We start from the raw sequence: 23,182 nt of genomic DNA, 5'->3' as shown, positions 1-23,182 counted from the left end.
TGGAGGAACAGCTACAAAAAGAAGTTTTTAATTGTGCTCTTAGTAGCTGTCCTGCTGGCTTTGCCCACTGCCATCTCCTTCCTAAATGGGAATGGAAAGCATAAAGCATCTCTCCACAAAATTCCTGCCCGGCACTGTTATCAATATCTTAATTAAAAGAGATTGTGGAGTTCTACAGGTGACTGACAAGGTGGAATTGGAATAAAACTCAAATAAAAGCTTCCATATCCATCTTTTAAACTATTAATTGAATGCCATTTAATAATAGTCTGGATTTTTTCAGAAGCAGAAGCTTTAAGAGCTGTAATATCCTACTCAATGCTCCTGGCACAGCAGCCAGGTGTATTGGTACGGGAAGGCTGTAGAATTATTTTCTTTGAAAGAAAGGTTCAATATTGTTTTATTCTTATTATTTCTGGCTTCAGGCATTGTATCTCCCACAATGCAATGTGCAGGACGAAAAGTGACCCTTTTTTTTTTTTTTTTTTGCCCTTAGATTTATAATTTTCCCAAAATCTAATATTAGCGATGAATTACCTTTCCTGGAGCTCCGTATTTATCAGGAGTGGCAGAGGAGTTAATTGCATAGCCAGGGAGCTATGCATTAAACAACGCCTGGCGATTTGTTTGGAGGGCTATTTATTGTTCCTGCTCAGATCAAACCTTGCTGTGCTTCCATTCATGCTGTTTCAACTTCTCCTCCACTTGCTCAAAACAGTGGATAACAGCCCAGAGAACAAGAGTGTCAAAAGATTCCTTCTCCCCCTGTCAAGAGCTGCTTTCTGTAAAGAAATACTGCTTCTTAATTAATCATTTATCCACTTCATTAGCTATTATCAGCAACAGAATAAGAAATTGGGCTGCTAAGGTGATGCACATTTGTATTTATTTTGTTTTCTAGGGAGCTGGTGATCGTTTAACCAAGCAGTTGTGATGGAAACTCTTTATCAGGGAGGGCAGGGACAAGGGGCAATGGTTTTAAGCTGGAAAAGGGGAGATTGAGATGAGATTTTAGGCAGAAATGTTTTGTTGTGAGGGTGGGGAGGCCCTGGCCCAGGTTGCCCAGAGCAGAGGTGGCTGCCCCACCCCTGGAGGGGTTCAAGGCCAGGTTGGACAGGTTCTCAGGAATTCAGTGAAGCAGGAGTCGCTGCTCCTTCTCTTCTTTCTTTCCTTCTGCTGTTGGGCCGTGTCCAAGCTTGATTTCTTTATTCCCTCTCGCCGTGTTCATCTGGATCAACGTTCTAATGGGCTGGAGGTGGAAAACTCCCCACCAAGAGTCTCAGATCGTAGCAGTGGCAATTCTAGTTCTGTATTTAGTACTAATCACCCATCAGAAGTTCAAGTGCGGCTGTTGCTGCTCTCCCAGCCCCAGCTGGCAGTCAGTCTGGTCCGCAGTGGACCTTTTACCCTCTGCACTGACTTTTCTTGACAATAGCTCACAGCTAGATAGTCACCTCTCCCCTTGTCTATGTTAAATGGATAAACATCTCTACTTGTTCTTCATTCATCCCTTTTTTTTTTGCTTTCCGCTGCTGTCACTCTGTCAATCTCTTCGGTGGCAGAGACGGACATGAAATGCATTTGACTAGATAGAAATGCAAAGATAAGATGGCCCAAAGGACAAGCTCCAGGAAAACACGGGGAAAAAGAAAAGAAAATTAATCTCTAATGCAGGGAGTCCGTTCAGAGATTTTCATATTCCTTTAATGATTGTCTGGTTTCATAATGTTTCATGCAAATAAAAAGGACATGGTACAAATGAAACCTGGACTACCTTTTTACACATTCATCATCAACAATTACTCTTTGCTCCATATATTCCAGACTTATAAATAATGACAATAGCTGAACACACTGAATGGATTATAATCAATTAGGAACCCTTTTTACTTAAACAGAGAATTCTTATTCCTGATGTTTTTCTATAATCTCAAAAGACCTCAGTTAAAATTCAAAACCAGGAAACTTTGACCCAGAAGAATGTAGGATGTGTTTGAAAAAATGAAAACACAGAAAGATGACTTAAAGGGAACCAAATAATGGAGCAATTTAATCATCATGCTGCTCTCACTGTTCCTTACGGACCTGCTGAAGAACAAACGCTGCTCTGGAGAAGGACCTGAGGGTTTCATCCTTCTCCCACCTGCAAAATGTCCTGTTGTAACTTTACTGATGTGGATCCTCTTTCCAAAAGTCCTTGGGAAAAGGGAATTCACTTCAATGTTTGCTCCCACGTTGCTCGTCGTGCACCTCACTTGTGGGCTGAGCAGTGAGAAAATCACCCCTTAATGCTTCAGTGTTTTGTTACTCTTAGATTTTAAATTTTGTGTCCGGTCTTGGCTATTTACAGCTAAATAAAACGTGGTTTTATGGAAGATGAATCACGTTTGTACAAACTCTGAGTTAAAAAGTGCAGTTTCTCTGTCATAACATGAATTGCAGTTGGTTATTTCTTGCCATGCACGTGAATTAGATGGGGTTTGCCCCTTTTAATTAATTTTAAAGAGGGTAGAGAAGAAAGATGCTGAAGTGTGATGTCCAAAATGAAATTTAATTAAGCTTTCTGCTTCTTTATGGCAGCCTGGAGTTTGTTTAGCTTTTTCTGTTGTCTGAAAAATCATTATTAGACCAATAATTTCTGATGAACATGTTCTAGGAAATGGTGTCAATTGTAACTGCGGAGAACTTTGTTATTTCAGTCTATTACCTGCAAATGAGTTATTCAGGAACAAGGAGTTCAATTGATAAAAGGCAAAAAATCAATAGGTAAGATTGTTGAGATTAATTCTGAGTTCACAATGGATTCCCCCTCCCCCAACACTGAGGCTTCCAAAAGCTTTCATAGACTCTCTGTCTTCGACCTAAATTTGTGTTTCTTGGAGCAAAATTTGTGACTGAACCCACGTGAAACTTTTGGAAAGTTGTTTTTATGTTAGGTTTGTTAATAATTTCAAAAATAAAACCATCACAGAGAAATTACAGGAGCTATAAAAACACACTGGGCTTTCTTTAGCAGGATGGGGAGGGACTTTTTGCAAGGGCGTCTAGGGATGGTACAAGGGAGAATGGCTTTAAATTGGAAGAGGGCAGATTTAGGTTAGACATTAGGAAGAAATTCTTCACGAGGAGGAGGGGGAGACCCTGGTCCAGGTTGCCCAGAGCAGTGGTGGCTGCCCCATCCCTGGAGGGGTTCAAGGCCAGGTTGGATGGGGCTTGGAGCCCCTGGTCCAGTGGGATCCGTGGCAGGGGGTGGGACTCGATGGGCTTTAATGTCCCTTCAAATCCTAACTATTCTGTGTTTCTGTGTGAAGTAAGATGGGTGGAGAAGGCTTTTCAGGCTTAGCCATGGCTGAAAACTTGTTCTTCCTCTTCAAAACTCTTGGTGCTCCAAAATCCAGCGTGCGTTTTGCCAGCCCATCACTCTTACTGTCATCCTTGCTGAACAGTCTGTAAATTCTGGTGACTCAAAGACTGGGGAAGGGTTGAGCATCCTCGAAAAGTTCTTATTCAGTCTTTTCATGTATCAGAACAGGTCCCTCAGGATTTTTGGAAAAAGTGCTGCTGACTCTTAGTGTTCTCCTACTGGCATTTGACACCAGTGACACCCAAGTTTCTCATTTCTTTTTGCCTTTTTCTGCTGACCCAGCGCTGCCTGGCTCTCCATCCACCCACCTTTCATTGTCACTGGTCAGAAGCTTAGAACCATCATCTGCATTTCCAAGCCCATCAATTAGTTTCTGTTTTAATCAAGGGACTGTACCGTCCTCTTCAGGCCCATCAATCATCTCTGGCTCTTCGGGAAGCTGCAGTCATCCATCCTTCACCTGCCTCATTACTCAGAGGAAGGTTGTGCTGCGATGGTGGGCAGGGAGGTTGCTGTGCCAGCACTCCCCACAGCGCAGGGAGATTGCAGCCTGCAGGGCGTTCCTCTGCAGCAGGCAGGACCTCTATATTTCTTCATTTCTCCCTCTCTTTCTTCAGGGGGTTCAGACCAGTTGGGATGAGCTTTCTTCTGCAGCTGTAGTTCATTCCTGCTCAGGCTGAGCAGGGATCTCCATGAACTAGGGTTTTGCACGATATCATTTGGCATCTACAACTACCTGGAAGGAGGTTGTGGAGAGGAGGGAGCTGGGCTCTTCTCCCAAGGGGCAGGGGACAGGACAAGAGGGAATGGCCTCAAGCTCCACCAGGGGAGGTTCAGGCTGAACATTAGGAAAAAAAAAATTCATGGAAAGGGTGATTGGTCCCTGTCCGAGGCTGCCCAGGGAGGGGGTTGAGTCCCCTTCCCTGGAGGGGTTTAAGGGCCGGGTGGACGAGGTGCTGAGGGACATGGGTTAGTGATTGATGGGAATGGTTGGACTCGATGATCTGGTGGGTCTCTTCCAACCTGGTTATTCTATGATTCTATGATCAAACAGACAAGAGGGAATGGCGCACAGAAGAAGCCCACTCTGAACAGGCAGTATCATGTGTCAGATCTCAACTGATGTATCTCTAATTAATTAAGCATATAGTACATCTAATTAAATGGGAAACAATGCCTAAAGTTAATGCTATCTTTTCATTCCTGCTGCTAGTGGGGGGATGACAAAGGGTACGTAGTGATAGGACGAGGGGGAACGGCTTTAAATTGGAAGGGGGAAGATTTAGATTAGACATTAGGAAGAAATTCTTCCCAATGAGGGTGGGGAGGCTCTGGACCAGGTTGCCTAGTGAAGTGGTTGCTGCCCCATCCCTGGAAATCTTCAAGGTTAGGTTGGGTGGGGCTCTAAGCACCCTGATCCAGTGGGAGGTGTCCCTACCCATGGTAGAGGGTTGGAACTGGATGAGTTGTGAGGTCCCTTCCAACCCAAACCATGCTATGATGACTTGATGATGACGAAGTGTTACTGCAGAGTTTGCAGGTGGGTAAATCCCTTTTTGAGGGTTAAGGAGTGTAGGACGAGATGCTGCCAAATGTTCTTCTTGCCAACAGTCTCAATATCATGGTTTGTACTGGTATTTAGGAAGAGAATCCTTCTCACTGCAGAGAGATGTCCCCAAACCCTGTGTCCCATGCGAGCCTCTCATTTCCAGCAGTGCTTGCGCTGGTTTTGGAGCTGGTTGGCTGGTTGGCTGCAGCTCTGCATGCAAGGGCAGAGCTGCGATGCTACTTGAGGAGAGGAGGGTTAACAAACAGATTCTCTATCTCACACGCAGACATGCGAGCAGAGCAAAGAAGCAAATAAGACAAGTGTAGTGAGGCGTATTTCTCATTAAATATAGCAACTGGAAGCACAGCTACAGGAATAGAGAGCTCATTTATCATATCTCATGGATGACACTGTGTTTTATTACCTCTGGGGGCTGCAGGTAAACTTCTGTCTTACTGGGTAACACAGGGAATCAGACCGTTGTAGTTGCTAGAGTTTCAGCTCCTATTTTAATATTTCCCGTCTGCTCCATCACAGCTCTTGTTGATTTTATGGTGTGATTTTGGGGAGCACATCCGAGCCTGTTAGGATGAAGCCCTCGTCCCACTGGATTCGGTGCTGGTGAGGCTGCATCTCAAATCCTGTGTTCGGTTTTGGACCTCTCGCTCCAAGAAGGATATTTAGGGGCTGGAGCGTGTCCTGAGAAGGGAACGGAGCTGGGGAAGGGGCTGGAGCCCAAGGGTTCTAGGAGCAGCTGAGGGACCTGGGGGTGTTCAGCCTGGAGAAGAGGAGGCTGAGGGGAGACCTCATTGCTCTCTGCAGCTCCTGGAAAGGAGGTTGAGGTAAGGTGAGTGCTGGGCTCTACTCCCAAGTAGTATGAGATAGGATGAGAGGGAATGGTCTGAAGTTGCATCAGGGGAGGTTTAGACTGGATTTGTTTACTGAAAGAGTGGTGAAGCATTGGACCAGGCTGCCCAGGGAGGTGGTAGCGTCACCGTTCCTGGAGTTGTTTAAAAGATGAGCAGACAAGGTGCTCAGGGATCTGGTTTAGTAGTGGACAGGTACGGTTGAATTAGATGATCTCAAAGCTCTTTTCTAACCAAACTATGATTCCATGTGCAAGACAGTGACAATAGCTGCTGTATCCGGTATTTATTTCTTTTACAGGTAGCAACAGTTAGAAATTTAGGCCCTTTCATTAAAGTTCCTGACAGTAACTATCCTATTAAATTTGTGTGCAAGTTTTATATCAAAACGTTATCATTTGATGAGTAAACATCCCACTAACATCTCATTTATATCAGTTGTTGGGGAGTGCAGGCGTTTGTATGCCTGCGTGGTTGTGCAGCCTGTGCAAACGTGTGAAATGTGGCTGAATAGAATAAACTGCTGCTGAAACATCCCATTGGGCTCATTTTCGCACGGGCAGTTCCCAGCTCTGTGCATCCTCTGGGTGTAGGAAGCCATCGCAGCTAAATCCAGAATGGTTTGGATGCTCCTCTGCTGCAGAGGCTCCAGCTGAGTCAGAAGCATCTCTGCAGCCTAAAAGTGTGAGAGCTTTTTGGGGTTCAGCTCTGGTGTCTGTTCCATTGTGGCGTTCTCTTTTGCTTGTTTTGGATTGGATATTAGGAAAAATTTCTTTACCAAAAGAGTGGTGAAGCATTGCACCAGGCTGAGCAGGGCAGGGGTGGAGTCTCCATCTCTGGAAGGGTTCTAAGAATCACGTGGCTGTGGCACTTGAAGATGTGGTTTAGTAGGTTTTGTTGGTGTTGTCTTAATAATTGGACTTGATGATCTTAAAGGTCTTTTCCAACTTCAAGGATTCTGTGATTCTACAAACTTCCAGTCGCCGCGGCGGGAGGAACCAAGCGATCAAATCAATGTGATTGATAAAGCAAGGTCATCTTTATTCAAAACGAGTCAGGTTATACACTTTTCTTCTACTTGATTACATTATCGTATTATAATGGTCTTTTACAGCCAAACAAGAGGTGGAATGCTGGGATCCCTGGTCCAATATTGAGGCCAGCTTGAGGTCTGTGATGGAGCATCAAGCTTTGCTGACAGGTGGGAGAGTTGGTTTGCAAGCAGTGGCTGCAGAGCTGGCTTACACAGCTAAACTGAGCTGTATTTAAGCATTTCAGGAACATCGGAGCAGGGAGCCGACTGCATCAGTGCCCTCCAGAGGAAACACACAAATGTTGTGCTGGCAGTACATAAAAACATATAGCATGTATTTTAAAGCTGAGATATGAATGTTCCAGCCTACACGATGCTTAGGGGCCAAGAGAAAGGCTTGTCAACATCACAGGCTGACAAAGGGCTGTCTCTTTGCGTGGTAATGCCGAGCCGTGTATTAATTTGCTTGAAATATTTCCTAACGTGTGTTTATTTGTCCTCCCTGGTGTGTGTATCGAATGCATCTCTTGCATTTCTACCGTACTTCATTTCAGGCAGCTGACAGCACTGATCTGTTCTGGCATCTAGGAAGCACCTGATCTCTTCCATCCTAGCGTGCAGAGAGATTAATTGCTCTAATTTGCCCGTGCCGAGGATTAGCACAGGCAAGGAGACACTCCTCCTTCAGCCTCCTTCCTCAGCCTGGCCTGAGCTCTGTTGTGCTAATTGTTTCCTAAGCGGGTGCAGAAGCAATTGCAGTCTGAGTGATGACCCAGTCAAAGTGGGACCAGACAAAGGTTATTATGAACCCACTAGAGCTTCTCTGCTGTTTCTTCTCGAAAGCCCGACCCATTTTTACGTTCAGGATGACAGAGGAGGAGCAGGTGCTGATCTCTTCTCTCTGGCAACCGATGCTAGCACTCAAGGGGATGGCAGGAAGATGTGTCAAGGGAGGGTTAGATTGGACTTTAGGACAACGTTCTCCACCCAGAGGGTGGTGGAGCCCTGGAACAGCTCCCAGGGAAGCAGCCACAGCCCCAAGGCTGACAATATTCCAGAAGCATTTGGCCAACACCATCAGCTCCACGGTGTGAATGTTGGGGTGTCCTGTTCAGGGGCAGGAGTTGGACTCAATGATGCTTGTGGGTCTCTTCCAACTCAGGACATTCTAGGATTCTCCGATTTTGTAACCATTGTGCAGATGCCTAAGAGGGATGGGAACTTGCTGCCACTGGCCCTAGCAGGATGGGGGTTCGAGTGGCTGGAGAAACGTTGGAGACACTTCTAGGTGGCTCAGTTCACCTGTTTTTTCAGCTTTCTGGTGAGGGTGAATTACAAAGGCAGGACAGATCTTCTCGCATCAGCTGCAGCCCACTCAGAAGTGGAAAATTGTAGGTGATGATGATAAATCTCATGAGGAAAAATGTCAAACACTAGTGAGCTTTCTAGGTAAAACATTGCTGCTTGTAAGTGTCATATGGATGGGAATCACTCTTTACATGTCATAGAAAAACTCATAAGAAAGCTACACAACCCAGGCAGGAAAATCTACTTTTGCATTCAGTGTGATTAAGGACAAGTCAGTTCTGCTGATATGAAATGCCTGCCCAGGAGAGTTATTCAAGCCAGGTGATAATAGCTGTGGGAGATGAATATTAAAACACCAGGACATGGTGTATGGATAGTGGGTGGACTATTCATTAAGCCACAGTTTTATTGCAGGGACAGGGGGCACGTGGTAGAATGGATAACAGAGTAATTACACGTATTGTTGTTTAACACTATTATAGCAGGTCACAAGGAGGACATCACAGAGCAGGGACCATGAAGGTCATATTTCTAACTTTAATGACCTGAATCGAAGCTGATGATTGGACTGGATGGTCTTTGGGGTCTTTTCCAACTTTAATGGTTCCATGATTCTATGAATTTGCTCCCTAGACTGAGGTCAAAGGTGGCTGTTAAACTTTGTAAACAGTTTTGGTGGGTATAAATTAGTTTAATCTTCCTTTTTGTAAGGAAATGTGTACTCTAGATGAGGTATAAAACTAAACAGGTGTATTTTTCTTTACTATCACATCTCTGCAGCAAATGCCTAAGTTAGAATACAAAGGTTTTGTTGGAAAAGAGCTTTGAGATCATGGAGTCCAACCATACCTGGCCACTACTAAGCCAGATCCCTGACTACCTCATCTTTTAAAATACCATCTTTTAAATACCTCCAGGGATGGAGACTCCATCACTCCCTGGGTACCCATTCCAGTGCCTGAGAACCCTTTCAGTGAAGATATTTTTCCTGATATCCAATCTAAACCTCAGCAAGTGGTCTTAGCACGGAGCTGTGTAACCAAAAATGCTTGTGGCTGCTGGTCTGTCAGCTAATGCAGAGATCCGTGAGTCCTTAGACACGTGTGATTTTCTTAATTTAATCATGGAATCATAGTATGAGTTGGATTGGAAGGGACCTCAAAGCCCATCCAGTCCCACCCCTGCCATGGGCAGGGACACCTCCCACTGGATCAGGGGCTCCAAGCCCCATCCAACCTGGCCTTGAACCCCTTCAGGGATGGGGCAGCCACCACTGCTCTGGGCAACCTGGGCCTCCTCACCCTCCCAGCAAAACATTTCTTCCTAAGATCCCATCTCAGTCTCCCCTCTTTCAGCTTAAACCCATTCCCCCCCATCCTATCCCTTCACTCCCTGAGCCTACAACCATCAAAGTCCATCAACGTCTTAATGGGACTCGATGATCCTGTGGGTCTTTTCCAACCTAACGATTCCATGATTCTGAATTGGGGCTTGGACATGGAAACATCGCAACAGGCAGCACTGTCCATGTTCTTTCTGTAGCCCAGGGATACTGCACTAGTGTCTGTGTGATTTACAAGCACCTTTTGCACTCAGAGGGAAATATGTTGTCAGCGAGTTCTCTCTTAATTTGCATTCTTCCAACCTAATCAAACCTTTGCAAACACCAGCTCTTTGAAAATAATAATCAACAGCAAAGACACACTGGCAGGCTAAGGGAAGGTGAATTAAGATGCTTTTCTTTCTCCTATGCTAATCTTTCCCTAATTATGTTTTATTAATATTATGATGCAGCCGCTCCCATTCATATTTCCCACTCATATTGTCCATAGTTAAAATCAAATTGCTAATGAATGAGCTATATATTTGGTTTAATCACTTAAGCCTCTGACTTTCATCTTTTTCATAAGCAACCGCTACAGTAAGACCAGAATTGGGTACATTCCTTTCCCCCCCTCCCCGGTTTTTGAAGTATTTTTGCATGATTATTCTATGGGTGACAGTGACATTTTGTTACGATAAGTTGGATGAGTCATTATCATCAGGAGACAGTTGGGTTGTCTTATATTTATATCAAGGTGCTTTTCATTCCAGGATGGGGGTGGGAAGCACCCCCTTTTTGTTTTAAACAGTCTAATATTGCAGCTTTTATGCCAAAATTGCCACAGGATAATGTTATATTCTTCCCTTTTGATTCTCAAGGGATGCTTTGAAAGGGCTAATCAACAAAGAAATTGGAGCCTTGAGCTCGGCTGTAGATGAGCAAGACTTTGAAGTTGGAACAGCTGGTAATCCACAGTGTTCCAGGCGCATCACCTAGTGCAGGTGGTTTTATTGATGGGGAAGTATGGGAGGACTCACCTTCTTCTGATCCCCATCCAAAACTGATGGTATTGAGTGTAAAAGGCATTGATGTGGTTTGGGGTGGGCTGAGTGATGGCTGTCACTTTGGGGGTACCATTGTGGTGTCCAAAAAGTGTGTAGACGTGGCACTTTCATAGAATCACCAGGTTGGAAGAGACCCACCAGATCATCGAATCCAACCATTCCTATCGAACACTAACCCATGTCCCTCAGCACCTCGTCCACCCGTCCCTTAAACCCCTCCAGGCAAGGTGACTCAACCCCCTCCCTGGGCAGCCTCTGCCAGCACCCAATGACCCTTTCTGTGAAAAATTTTTTCCTGATGTCCAGCCTGACCCTCCCCTGGTGGAGCTTGAGGCCATTCCCTCTCGTCCTGTCCCCTGTCCCTTGGGAGAAGAGGCCATGGTTTTAATAGACATGTTGGTATTGCGTTGATGGCTGGACTGGATCATCTTAGAGATCTTTTTCAACATTAAGAATTCTACATTTACCTAAAAGGAGGTTGCAGAGAGGTGAGTGTTGGTCTCTTCTCCCAAGTCATAGGTGATGGGATAAAAGCTGCATCAGGGGAAGTTTAGATTGGACATTAGGAAAGAATTCTTCACGGAAAGGGTTCTCAAGCACTGGAACGGGCTGCCCAGGGAGGTGAATGAGTCCCCATCCCTGGAGGTGTTTAATAGGCGAGTAGATGAGGTGCATGGGGACATGGTTTAGTAGTGGACAGATAGGGCTGGAGCTGATGATTTCAAAGGTCTTTGCCAACCTAATGATTCCATGACTCTATGGTTGATTTTGTTCCTACCTTGCTGCCCAGGTGCAGCGAGAGTGAAATAAAATGGTAAAAGAAATGTAAATATATGTCAGGCTGAATTCAGAAGCTTTTATTCTAGATCTGTTTTGATAGAAGTGCCAAATTCTATCAGCTTAGCTGATTTCAGGTGGCTCTTACGAATCATCCTGCTGGCTTGTCCATCTGTTGATGCTGATGTTTTTTATTTTCTGAGGGTTTTTTTAGTGGAGAAACAAGGATACTTTTCACCACTATGGACAGTTGGGAAACTATTGTTGATGCTCTCTAGTTTCTCAAAGAAATGTCAGCCCCTGAGCTGGTTTCTTTCCCTGAAGGAAGAAAATAATCCTTGAGAAGGGAAAATATTTCTTGGTTGACAGAAACTATTTAAATACATAATTATCACTGGGGGGGAGTCATTAAGATGATGCTTTTTTTTCACTCTGATGAATGTGTTGAATTATGAGTTGCACCAGAAGCATTTATAGATCTAACTTAAAGACAGATATGTAAATGGGGTGGCACCACACAAGCTAACGTCCCCTCGCCGCAGTTCTTAGATAATTAAAAGGCTCCATCCTGATCCTTCAGCTCCTAAGAGTGGGAGAAAATTCATAATTACCAACGGGTGCCCTGGATTTTCCCTGGTGTTACTGTGGACCTCGTGATAAACTCCCCTGAGTATATCAGGGGCTGAAATCCAGCTTTGCCTGGAGGATCTACTCAAGTCTTGTGCATGCTTGAACACCACCCAGCGTTCCATAAGAAAGGCAAAGTCTTTGGAAAACAATGTTTTAGGGGCTTAAGTGGGTCTGAAGAGGCAGAAAGGTCTCGTGCGAAGAGCTCCGTTTTCACCCTGATGGCACGGAGGGGTGAATCTTGGTTGCAGAGTACTCCTCGGTGCTTTTTCGTGCTCTCCTTCCCACTCCACAAATCTGGCATTTTGCTGAAGAGTCAAGGAGATGAGCAAGCTGCTGAGAAGGGAGCCACTCATAGAGGAAGATTTATTCATGGCTGAGGAGCAAATATTCACATTAATGTAGAAAGAAAGGGACTGATATTAAGAAAATGCCGCAGCAAGAGGGGCCCATGTTAAACTAAGGCACGTGGAACCTGTTTCTCATCTGGCATTGACACAGCCCTTAGGTTACACATGTTGACCTGGAGTATTTTTGTGCAAACAAATTGCTTTATTCATTCCTTCCTGTATGGAAAGGGGCTCCAGGAAAGCTGGGGAGGGGCTCTGGATCAGGGAGGGCAGGGATGGGACAAGAGGGAAAATGTTTTAAGCTGAAAGAGCAGAGATTGAGATGAGATCTTGGGAAGAAATGTTTTGCTGTGAGGGTGGGGAGGCCCCGGCCCAGGCTTCCAAGAGAAGTGGTGGCTGCCCCATCCCTGGAGGGGTTCAAGGTCAGGTTGGATGGGGCTTGGAGCCCCTGATCCAGTGGGAGGTGTCCCTGCCCATGGCAGGGGGTGGAACTGGATGGGCTTTGAGGTCCCATTCCACCAAACCATTCTCTGATCCTTTCTTGCTGCACCATTTTTCTTTATCTTACCCAGATTTATTTTCTCCTCTTGTAGATCCAGGTTCTGTGTGATCGCAGAGCTCTCTGTTTTCTGTCTGCACTAAACTGTCCTCACAAAAAGGTAGAGAATAGTCACTAACAAAGTTAGAGTGACAGGGACTCGGAGATAGGTAATGGAATTGCTCTCCAGAAAGTGCCCCAGAGAAGGTGAGCATTGCAATAAATGGGTGACATTCTTGATTAAATTGCCTCCACTGATGGAATGAAGTGTGTGTGTCTTGCCAGAAAACATGACTTTTCTCCTGCTGCACATGATATGTTTGCTTTCAAAGCTGCAAATACTTTGGAAGGGGAGCGATTGAATATTCAGCCTGTCACAGCGAGCCGGGGACATTCTCAGGCTCAACGCTGTGATCTATAGCATAACACGTTGGAACTGGAAACCTGTTCCTGTTGCTCATTAATCTTGAAGCACTGAGAGGAGATGCCCTATGCAGTGTGACAAGGTGCATCAGACACGTACAGGTAAAGAGCAGTAATTAGAGTCGCTCCTGGCTTTCCGCATATTCCCTTAGCACTTCCCTACACACACCAGTTCTCCACGGACATTCTCCCTGTGGTCCTGCAGCTGATAGACCAAGTGACTCGGTCATTTGGATCAGATGTATCCCTGATATTTTCTTAAAATAAGCTTCAGAAGCAATGAAGCCTAGGTAGGAAAATATTTTCTTTACGAAAAAATTAATCTGGGGAGCAGAGGGTTGGAGTTGTCCAGAAAAGAAAGCTTTGGGGAGACCTTAGAGCAGCCTTCCGGTATGGAGAGGAGCTCCAGGAAAGCTGGGAAGGGGCTGTTGAGCAGGGGGAGCAGGGATAGGATGAGGGGGAAGAGGATCAGCTGAAAGAGGGGAGATTGAGATGACATTTTAGGAAGAAATGTTTTGCTGTGAGGGTGGGGAGGCCCTGGCCCAGGTTGCCCAGAGCAGTGGTGGCTGCCCCATCCCTGGAGGGGTTCAAGGCCAGGTTGGATGGGGCTTGGAGCCCCTGATCCAGTGGGAGGTGTCCCTGCCCATGGCAGGGGGTGAAACTAGATGGGCTTTGAGATCTCTTCCAACACAAACCGTTCTATGATTCTAGGAGATGTAGAGACAAAATCTGAAGGTTGTGATGTGTGCTGATAACAAGAAGCTGTGAAAACAGTCTGTTCCTTATTTCTCGTTACCGTGATAGTGCTTTTGATGACTGAACTTGCACACATCCATATATGTGGCCAGGATGTCATTTTATGGTGCTGTGTTGCATCCTGCTGTCCAAACTGGAAGGAGCATCTTCTCTGAGAGACAAGCAAGTACTTCCTTACTCTCTGTCTGTGCTTGACAGCGTTGGAGCTGGGCTGAAAAAGCCGGCATTCTTTTTCCTAAATTCAAAATTTCATGATTTATCAAACACAGACAAACACTAAAAGATTAGGCAGCTCCAGCAGTGGAAACTCTACTGAGAAGCTATCACAGAAGCCTTAATTGCGTGTTGCTCGGCATTGTCAGTGTGACACGCTGACATTTGGAGGCATCGAGCACCTCTTTTTACAGCGCCGTGAAGCCCCAACAGGGACAATCAATTATGCCAGTAGTAGTCATCTTCCACTATTGTAGCAGGAACATCTACTCTGTAAATTAAAGAAGAAACTCTATTACTGAGCAGCCAAAGAGGGCTCACATCTTCCTCTGAAGACACGTGTTCCTCTCTCTACACACATTGCGGAAACACAGGGGCAACCACCTTGGTTTTGTCCGTTCGGTTCAGGGGTTGAAAGCCTGGCTGCTCATTATTACAGCTGAACAAGTTCTCCTTCATCTTTAGCAAAGCCTGAGAGGGAAAGCCGAGATAAAAATAAAAACCTGGTGAGAATAAAGGTCACCAGGAAAGACAGGGATTCAGGATGAAATGCCTCGAGAGAAAACAATTGGTACCAGCCCTCCAGGTGTCAGAGAGGAGAGGAGGGAGGTTTGTGTCCACGGCCTCTGCTAATAAGCTGTCTGAAACGAAAAGCAGCAGTGCTGGTGAGGAGTGTTTGTGCTTCTGCGTTCAGATCAAGAGGCGACCAGCAGCAGCAGGGTGGGCTGCTGTTTATGGGGGGGGTGAAAGCAGCAGAAGATACGCGATGGAAATATCCCTGCAGAAAGCGATAAGGTGCAGGAAAAGGGTAGAGAAGCGTGAATGTTATTGATTTAACTTCATCAACCTGTTATTGATTTAATTTGATTACCACGTTACTGATTTTCCGTTGAATTGGGAAGTGCTAGATGGTTTTAGAATCAGAGAATGGTTTGGGTCTGAAGGGACCTCAAAGCCCATCCAGTTCCACCCCCTGCCCTGGGCAGGGACACCTCCCACTGGATCAGGGGCTCCAAGCCCCATCCAACCTGGCCTTGAACCCCTCCAGGGATGGGGCAGCCACCCCTGCTCTGGGCAACCTGGGCCAGGGCCTCCCCACCCTCTCAGGAGAGCATTTTCCTTTTTATTTCCTTTATATTTTACTTAAATAATAACAAAAAAAAGTACTTGAAGGATCAGAGGAGTAAGAATTACTGGCCCAAATCATATAAAGGGGTTGAAGATGAAGGTTGGGTGGGAGAAGCTCAGCTGGAATGGGATAAAGCAACCCCCATCACAAAGGTTTCACCATATTTTTCATGACAAGGGAGCACTTTAGGGCCTAAATCCCAAGGTTTTGCGTCCCAGTATGACTGGAATAGCCCAGGCCATGTTTCTCTCTCCCCATTTATCCAAAAACTGGAAATGTGTTTGGTTTTAGGGGTGGTAGTACGGTCTTTTGTAGGAAAATTAAGGAGCTTTGCTTTCAGTAGAGAAAGTTTAATGCACCGAATGAAAATCTTCGAATGTCAATATATAAATGCTGAGTCAGAAACTCAAATCTAACACCTCAGAGCTCAGCACAAGCGCATCCAGGGGGTGCGTTTCTGTGTTCTGCCTCTACGGTTGGCTGAGCCAAAGCACCCATAGATCCTTCATGACACCTCTCACCCTTTGAACCATGTGAAACTCAGTTGGACTCGTATCAGGGCTGACAGGAGCCCTTGGTGGCCTCCGACAGGTCTCTGTGTGCTCATAGCATGAGACTTCCCGAGGGGACACATTCCAACATCTGTCACCTAGGACCTGGGTCTTCCCCCCCGGGGTCTCCAGGCAATAACTGCCAGCCGAGGTTTTGTTGTCTGTTTACTCTTTTCTCCTCTCTCACATTCATGTATATTTATGTGAAGCTCCAAAATAGCCAAGAGCACTTTAATCAGAGGACTATCTGCAGCCTAATCAGGGATAATACTAATCAGGAAGTTCAGAGCACGCGTTAACGCTTACTGCAAGAGGGGGAAGTTGACTGTCAACTCCAAAACAGAGTTTGGCGATGCGGCTTTTGCGTTTGCCCCACTTACTGGAAGAGGAAAACAAAGATTTACTGTTTACAACTGGTACTTTAAAGCTTCACCGCAGGAGCAATGAATGCGGGATATCATAGAATCACCAGGTTGGAAGAGACCCACCGGATCATCGAGTCCAACCATATGTCATAGGAGGTGGTGTTGTCATGAGGAAATTATGCAAACAGTTCGATGCTAATTTAGATCCAAAGTCTCTTGTGTTTCCAACCATGGGAATCTCACTTTTCGAGCCGATCTCTCAAAATCCTACCTTTTTTTGTCATGTGGCTTGGATTGAATACACGTTCTAGCTTGCAGGAGGATGATTTTAATGCAGAAAAGCTGGTCTGCTTCTTCCGTGTAAGCTTTTTTTTCAATCATTGACTTTGCAATCTTGATAACTAGGATTTTCCGACAGAGATTTTATTCAAAAGAGAGGAGAAAAAGCTCTGATATAAATAAAAGTAAAACTTTTTAAGGTTTTAGCCAACTTAAAATTAGAGCTCATGAGGGTTTTAGACCTGCCAGGCAATATTGTACATCTGTTTAACATGATGCCCTTTCTGGAGTTGAGATTTTTTATTTTTTTTTTATTCTCACTCAGACACAGAGTTTTGCAGAAAATCCTTTTACATGATTCACATGAAAGTCTTTGCTTCCTGAAGTCTTCTCAGATATAAATGACAAAAGCTCACATTATCTGCCCCATTTTTCAATTGCGACTGTACGGGATAAGGAACCGCAATGCTACTGGATTATATCTTTAATGCAGATTTTCCACTAAGGTTTTATTTTTAAAGCATTCATCTTTAGAAATATGTGGATTTAAAGATAAATAAATCATCTCTTAGGTCACAATCCTGCTTCAACTGAAGCCAGAGGGAGCAGCATTAGGCAATAATTTCTGTCTCATTAGCGTGTGTCTCGGCTTGCTGGATGTCTTTCTTCCCTTTCCCTTGGATAATAAGAAGCCGTGGGCCTGATTCCCTGCAGTGCCAGGCACGTGGATGGAGTTGTGAAGCCACGTGTGCCTTTGGATGCACAAACTGTGCACGAGCACAGAAATGGCAAGGGGCTAACCCGCAGAGGTGGGATGCTTCTCCCTTCTCCGCTCTGGAGAACAACCCTGCTCCGGCTGAAGGCGCAAAATAGGTATTTGTGTGAATTGTGAATTTGTTGATTCCGAATCAGGCTGCCCAGGGAGGGGGTTGAGTCCCCTTCCCTGGAGGGGTTTAAGGGACGGGTGGACGAGGTGCTGAGGGACATGGGTTAGTGATTGATGGGGATGGTTGGACTCGATGATCCCGTGGGTCTCCTCCAACCTGGTGATTCTATGAATGGTTCTGTGGGCTCCAATTCAGTGCGTGAGTCCAGTTTGCTGGTGGTGTGAATGTAGTGCTACAGGCACTATGAGCAACCTGACCCAGTGGGAGATGTCCCTGCCCATGGCAGGAGTTGGAACTGGATGGGCTTTAGGGCCCCCTTCCAACCCAAAACATTCTATGACTCTATGCACAGGGCAGGAGAGAGCAGGCAAAGAGCATTTTTGACACTATATAGACAAGATGTGCCATACACCTTGCCATATAAGAGCATGATCATACCTGGGGGAGGCTGAGCTTCTGTGAAGAGCAGAATCAACTGGCCCTGGGCCAGGATGCCCAGAGCAGTGGTGGCTGCCCCATCCCTGGAGGGGTTCAAGACCAGGCTGGATGGGGCTTGGAGCCTCTGATCCAGTGGGAGAAGTCCCTGTCCATGGCAGGGATTTGGAACTGGATGATCTTTAAGGTCCCTTCCGACCCAAAGCATTGCATGATTCTATGATCACAGCCATTGTATTAACGAGCTCAGAGCCACATGTCCCTTTGCCATGACAGGAAGGATTTTTCCCATGTTCTGCAGAGAGCAGGGTTGAGGGCTTCTCGGTTCCCATCACAATGTATCAATTGTGGTAGATTTAAACCTAATGCAGTCCTGATGAGCTGATAGTTTATAGCCTTCACAAAAGGATTTTTTTTCTGTTGTTTTAATCACTAGCACAAAATAATTACATTCTTTTTTTTCTTCCTATGAAGCAACCAAATGACAAAGCAGCAAAATACAAATTTGTGTGATCTTCTTCACAGAGCAGCAAAATTGGGTTTGCAAAATAAAATAAAGGAATCAACCACTTCCCATACATAAAGACTGGTTTTAAGTAATTCTTGAAGCAGTGGATGGTTTAGGATCACAGAAGTGGCTGTAATCAAAATACTGGAGGAAAACAGGATTCGTTCAAAAAACTAAGTACCTCATTAAAAATCAGTCCTTTTCTCCTCATTCAAATGCTGTATTGATTATAATATTTTAGCAGATGTCTTTAGAGTTACATTTGCTTGGGGGTGGGGGAGATAACATTTTGTGTCATATTTCATAGAATCATGGGATGGTTTGGGTTGGAAAAGACCTTAAATCCAATCCAGTTCCACCCCTGCCATGGGCAGGGACACCTCCTAGTGGATCAGGGGCTCCAAGCATCATCCAGCCTGGCCCTAAGCCTGACCCTAAGACTAACCATAACCCTTAGACTAACTTTAAGGCTAACCCTAAGCCTAACACTAACGGCTCCTTGTGGAGAGTTGTCCCATGGAAAGTTGGCCATGGAGAGTTGGCCATGGCCAACTTTCCATGGGACAACTCTCCACAAGGAGCCCTTAGAGTCGGCCATGGAGAGTTGGCCATGGAGAGTTGTCTATTCCTGTGTTGAAGCCGCTCTCGAGTTGTCTGGAACAGGCAGTGCTGACCCCACATCACATCCCACAGGCGGCTCAGCCCTGAAACGCCAGCCAAGTGCATCATCTGGAGCACATTTTTGATAGCAGGAAAAACGCAAATGCAGCAGAACTTCCCACTGCCCTGCTTGAGAAGCCGTGCCATTTGCTGATTTTTCGAACACACAGGTGCTAATTACTGGGAAGCAGTTTCCTGAGAGATACCAGTCCCCTAAGGGGAAGGAGTGGGGGAGGCATTACTTTCCATCTAATCTATTAAATTTAGGAGCTAGGATGGCTGCCACCTGGGAGACCCCTGCGATTATTGACTTATGCAAGCACACTGATTTCCACTGCTACCTTGTCTCTGCTCTCCTCCCACCACATTTTCTCCATTCATCTGTCAGCTGCACATTACCAAAATTGTAGACCTTTTCTTTTTTTTTATTTTAATACCCTGTGAGCCCCCAGGAGCCATGGCCAAGATCAGATTTTTGCTGTGATGAACTGCGCTGAGAAGGACAAAGTCGGTATCTATCTAGGATGGATAAAGAGGCAAGAGAAGAGCAGGAATGAAGATGAGCCTAATATTTCAGTCTCGCAGCTTCCAATATTGAAAGCTGGGGAGGAGCTTTTGATCAGGGAGTGCAGGGACAGGATGAGGAGGAACGGTTTTCATCTGAAAGAGGGGAGATAAAGATGAGATCTTAGGAAGAAATGTTTTTCTCTGAGAGTGGGGAGCCCCTGGCCCAGGTTGCCCAGAGAAGTGGTAGCTGCCCCATCCCTGGAGGCGTTCAGGGCCAGGTTGGATGGGGCTTGGAACACCCTGATTCATGGCAGGGGGTCGGAACTGGATGGGTTTTGAGATCCCTTCCAATCCAAACCATTCTCTGATTCTGTGATTTTCAATTTCACCAGAGCCAGAGTGTGTAAAAATCAAACAAAAAAGCCCTAACAGTGACTCCTTAGTTCTTCTTCCCCAATGTTACCCTCCACAAGATGAGAAAGTTTTGTAAAGTTCTTGATTTTACTTTATTGCAACACGTGCTTGAAAGAAACAACGTTGGATAAAACTTACTATGGAGAGGCAGCTTGATGTGAAGAACCTTATTTTAAGGTACAGCCAGGGTCGTGTTTGGTGATGACCCAAGCTGTGTCCATCTACCACTCCAATGCAGCCTCCTTGAGACAGGACGCAGCCATTGGACCTTGGAGCTGCTGTTGAAAGAGCAGCACCCTTCTCAGTCACCCTCTGTTTCAAACGTGGCTCGGGACAGTTCACCATCACTGAGCCTCTAAAGCTTGCTCCCCGATGTCCTTGGGGAACCCTCCTGGTCATCGTGATGTTGACCATCCACCAGCCTTCATTCCGCTGTTGTATTTACTTACCTATAACCTTCAAGCCTGAGTTATTTCTACCCAAGTGCCCTGTTCTAGAGCACCACATACACATGTTCAACATCACCATCTCAACCAAATAGATCTCTGATGGGTGGACAATGGCCTTCAGCTCAGTCTGTCACCGTCCCTTCGATTTCAAAGGACTATGGATTGGACAGCAAGTCTTTACCTTGTGTTTTACTTCTCTACTTCTCAGCTCCCTGGGTTGTTTGGGTTTAATGCGAGCCTTTCCACGTTACTTTAACAAAGTTTTATGTGTTTTAATTTTCTTTTATTACTTTGTAGCCAATTTCCAACTGCTTCACGAGACAAGTCAATGAGACTGAGCTCCTAATAAACCTGCATTCATCAATGCCTTGTTTTACTCTCTTTCATGTCTAACTGCGATCCAATCACTTGGACAACTGATGCTTCTGAGCCTGCAATTAGACCCATGCTTTCTGTTTCTGATGAAGGAAGATTAATTAAATCAGGGCTTTTCAAGACTAGAACAAATGCAGGAACATTTTTTGCTATTTTCTCCTTCTCCTTTAAACCCATAGCCTATTAATTCAAGACACCTGGCACAGAACTAACATTTTGCCCTGATAGAAAACAATAAACTGAGATTTATACACTGAAGCCTTATGGAAAGGCTTCTTTTTCCTTCCCAAAATGCAAATTACAGAATAAAACAACATGAGATCGGGGGGAAAGCTGATAACCTTTCATCCAAAAAATAAGACAGATTCCTACAATGAACCACACCTAAGACAGAGAGAGAGGGGAAAACGTAGGGATACACCAGTAGCTTTATAACTCATGGAGCATCGCACTGCTCTGTTATCTGGAACTCCCCATTATGCCTGCACTGAATGTGTCTACATGTATGTTGAAGAGCATATCTCAAGGAGGTTACAGCCTTAGTAAACAAGACAAAATGGATAAAAGGAAGAAATCAGCGTGATTCCCATTGTACAGAAAGAGAACTTGAGTTGTGGCAAGGTTTTAGAGATAGAGAATGGGAAACCTGGCTAAGAGGCAAAAAGTCAGAGATGAGCAACGGGTGGTGAACGGGATCCTGGGGCTGTCTATACTTGTAATTTCTCTTCATGAGGACTTAGCATTGAACAGTAAGAGCTGCGTGTATCTCTTTAGAAAGCTGGGGTGCTGGTTCTTATGGTTGGACTTGATGATCCGGTGGGTCTTTTCCAACCTGGTGATTCTATGATTCTTCTCCTCAGGTCTCAGCGAGGCACGCCGAGAAATGAATTTGAGTGCAATTCTGCAAAGCGTGACCTACCCACCACGGGCTCCACCAAAGTCACTACAGGTATTGACAAACACTTCCCCCTCAACTCCTGGAGAAGACTTTTCCAGATTGTTTGTGCTCTGGTGACAGTGTATTTTAAGTCACTTTGGGGATTTGCAAGAGGGCAATTCCACTTTTCTGAGACTGCGAACAGCTCGTACCCTTTTCAAATATTGCATGTCTCAAAGACAGGTACCTCTGGGGAGAAAAAGGAGATCAATTGATCTTTTTTTACAGTCTATTTGTGTGAAGAAACATCAGAGATAACAAAAGATCAATTATTTTTCTTCATTGGCAGTTGCTAAGAGGAAAGTTCCAGACTACACAATTAGCTTGTGGCAAGTATTCTGTATTTACCAATTACTATATATCTAAGACTCTTCATTCAGAGTTGGTTGTCTGTGTCCCAGCTGCTGATATCATGTGGACTTCGTCATTTCTGTGGTCACTACAGGTTCAGTGAGTGTCTGATGTACCCAAAAAGAAAAGTGTGATTTGAAAAATCCAGATCGGAGTCATCGTGTGGGATGGAACTCATGCGGGTGGGGTTCTGTAGATTTTCTCATGTGTTTTTTTGTTGCTTAGAGGTGGAACACCTAAATCCTCTCCTCATGCAAAAACATATTCCCAACATCATCTCTGTATGTACCAGTGACTGTGTACTGAAGTACAGGGAAAGGCCTGGCAGATAATTTTCATTGTTTAAAGTATATTAATAACACATAACAAGCTACAAATGCAGCACAAACCCTTGTGAGATATTCCCCCCTTGTTTCCCAAAAGCTAATATTAATTACCATGCCTTTTCGCTAGCCACCTCTTCATTATCCATCTCTTGGTTGGGGTGGGAGCAGTTTGCACGGTTCTATGTGCTTGTATCCATTGCTACCGCCTGTCCTCTCGCTGGTTTATCTTGTTGGTATCTCCTAGGGTTGCATTTCAGCAGACTAGGAAAAGTTTGGGGCGCTGCTTAACGAGTCGTAAAGTTGTCTGCCCATAACCTGCACCATATCCTGAGCTTGGAGCAACTTGATCCATGGGAGGTGTCCCTGCCCATGGCAAGGGTTGAACTGGATGGACTTTATGGTCCCTTCCAACACAACCCAACTGTTCCGTGATTCTCTGATACTGCTACCAGGAGCAGCCCAACATTTGCGTGCGCCGTGTAGAGATGCAAGCAAATATATGGGCAGCGTGATTGAAGCATATTCAGTCTGTATCTATAAAAGTTAAGTCAGATTTGCATGTTGAGTAGGAAAGGAAGCTTTGTAATTGTAATAGGAACTGACAAGCGAGATTGTCCATCTTCAGTAAAATTGCCAGAGGGGCTGCTTTGAATTAAATCTGCCGTTTTCACGAGATGGGGATGAATGGGGATAAAGGGATGGGTTGTTTTGTGGGGTCCAGCCCTGCTTGTGTTCTCTCGCTCCATCCAGGTGAAGCCACCCTATGCCAAGCGAGCCTTTTGCGGCTGCTCCTGCTCACTGGAGTGGGGTTTATGAA

The sequence above is a fragment of the Phaenicophaeus curvirostris genome, chromosome 27 (assembly GCF_032191515.1).
Source record: "Phaenicophaeus curvirostris isolate KB17595 chromosome 27, BPBGC_Pcur_1.0, whole genome shotgun sequence".
In the NCBI taxonomy this organism is placed as follows: domain Eukaryota; kingdom Metazoa; phylum Chordata; class Aves; order Cuculiformes; family Cuculidae; genus Phaenicophaeus; species Phaenicophaeus curvirostris.
This window is presented reverse-complemented; position numbering follows the sequence as displayed.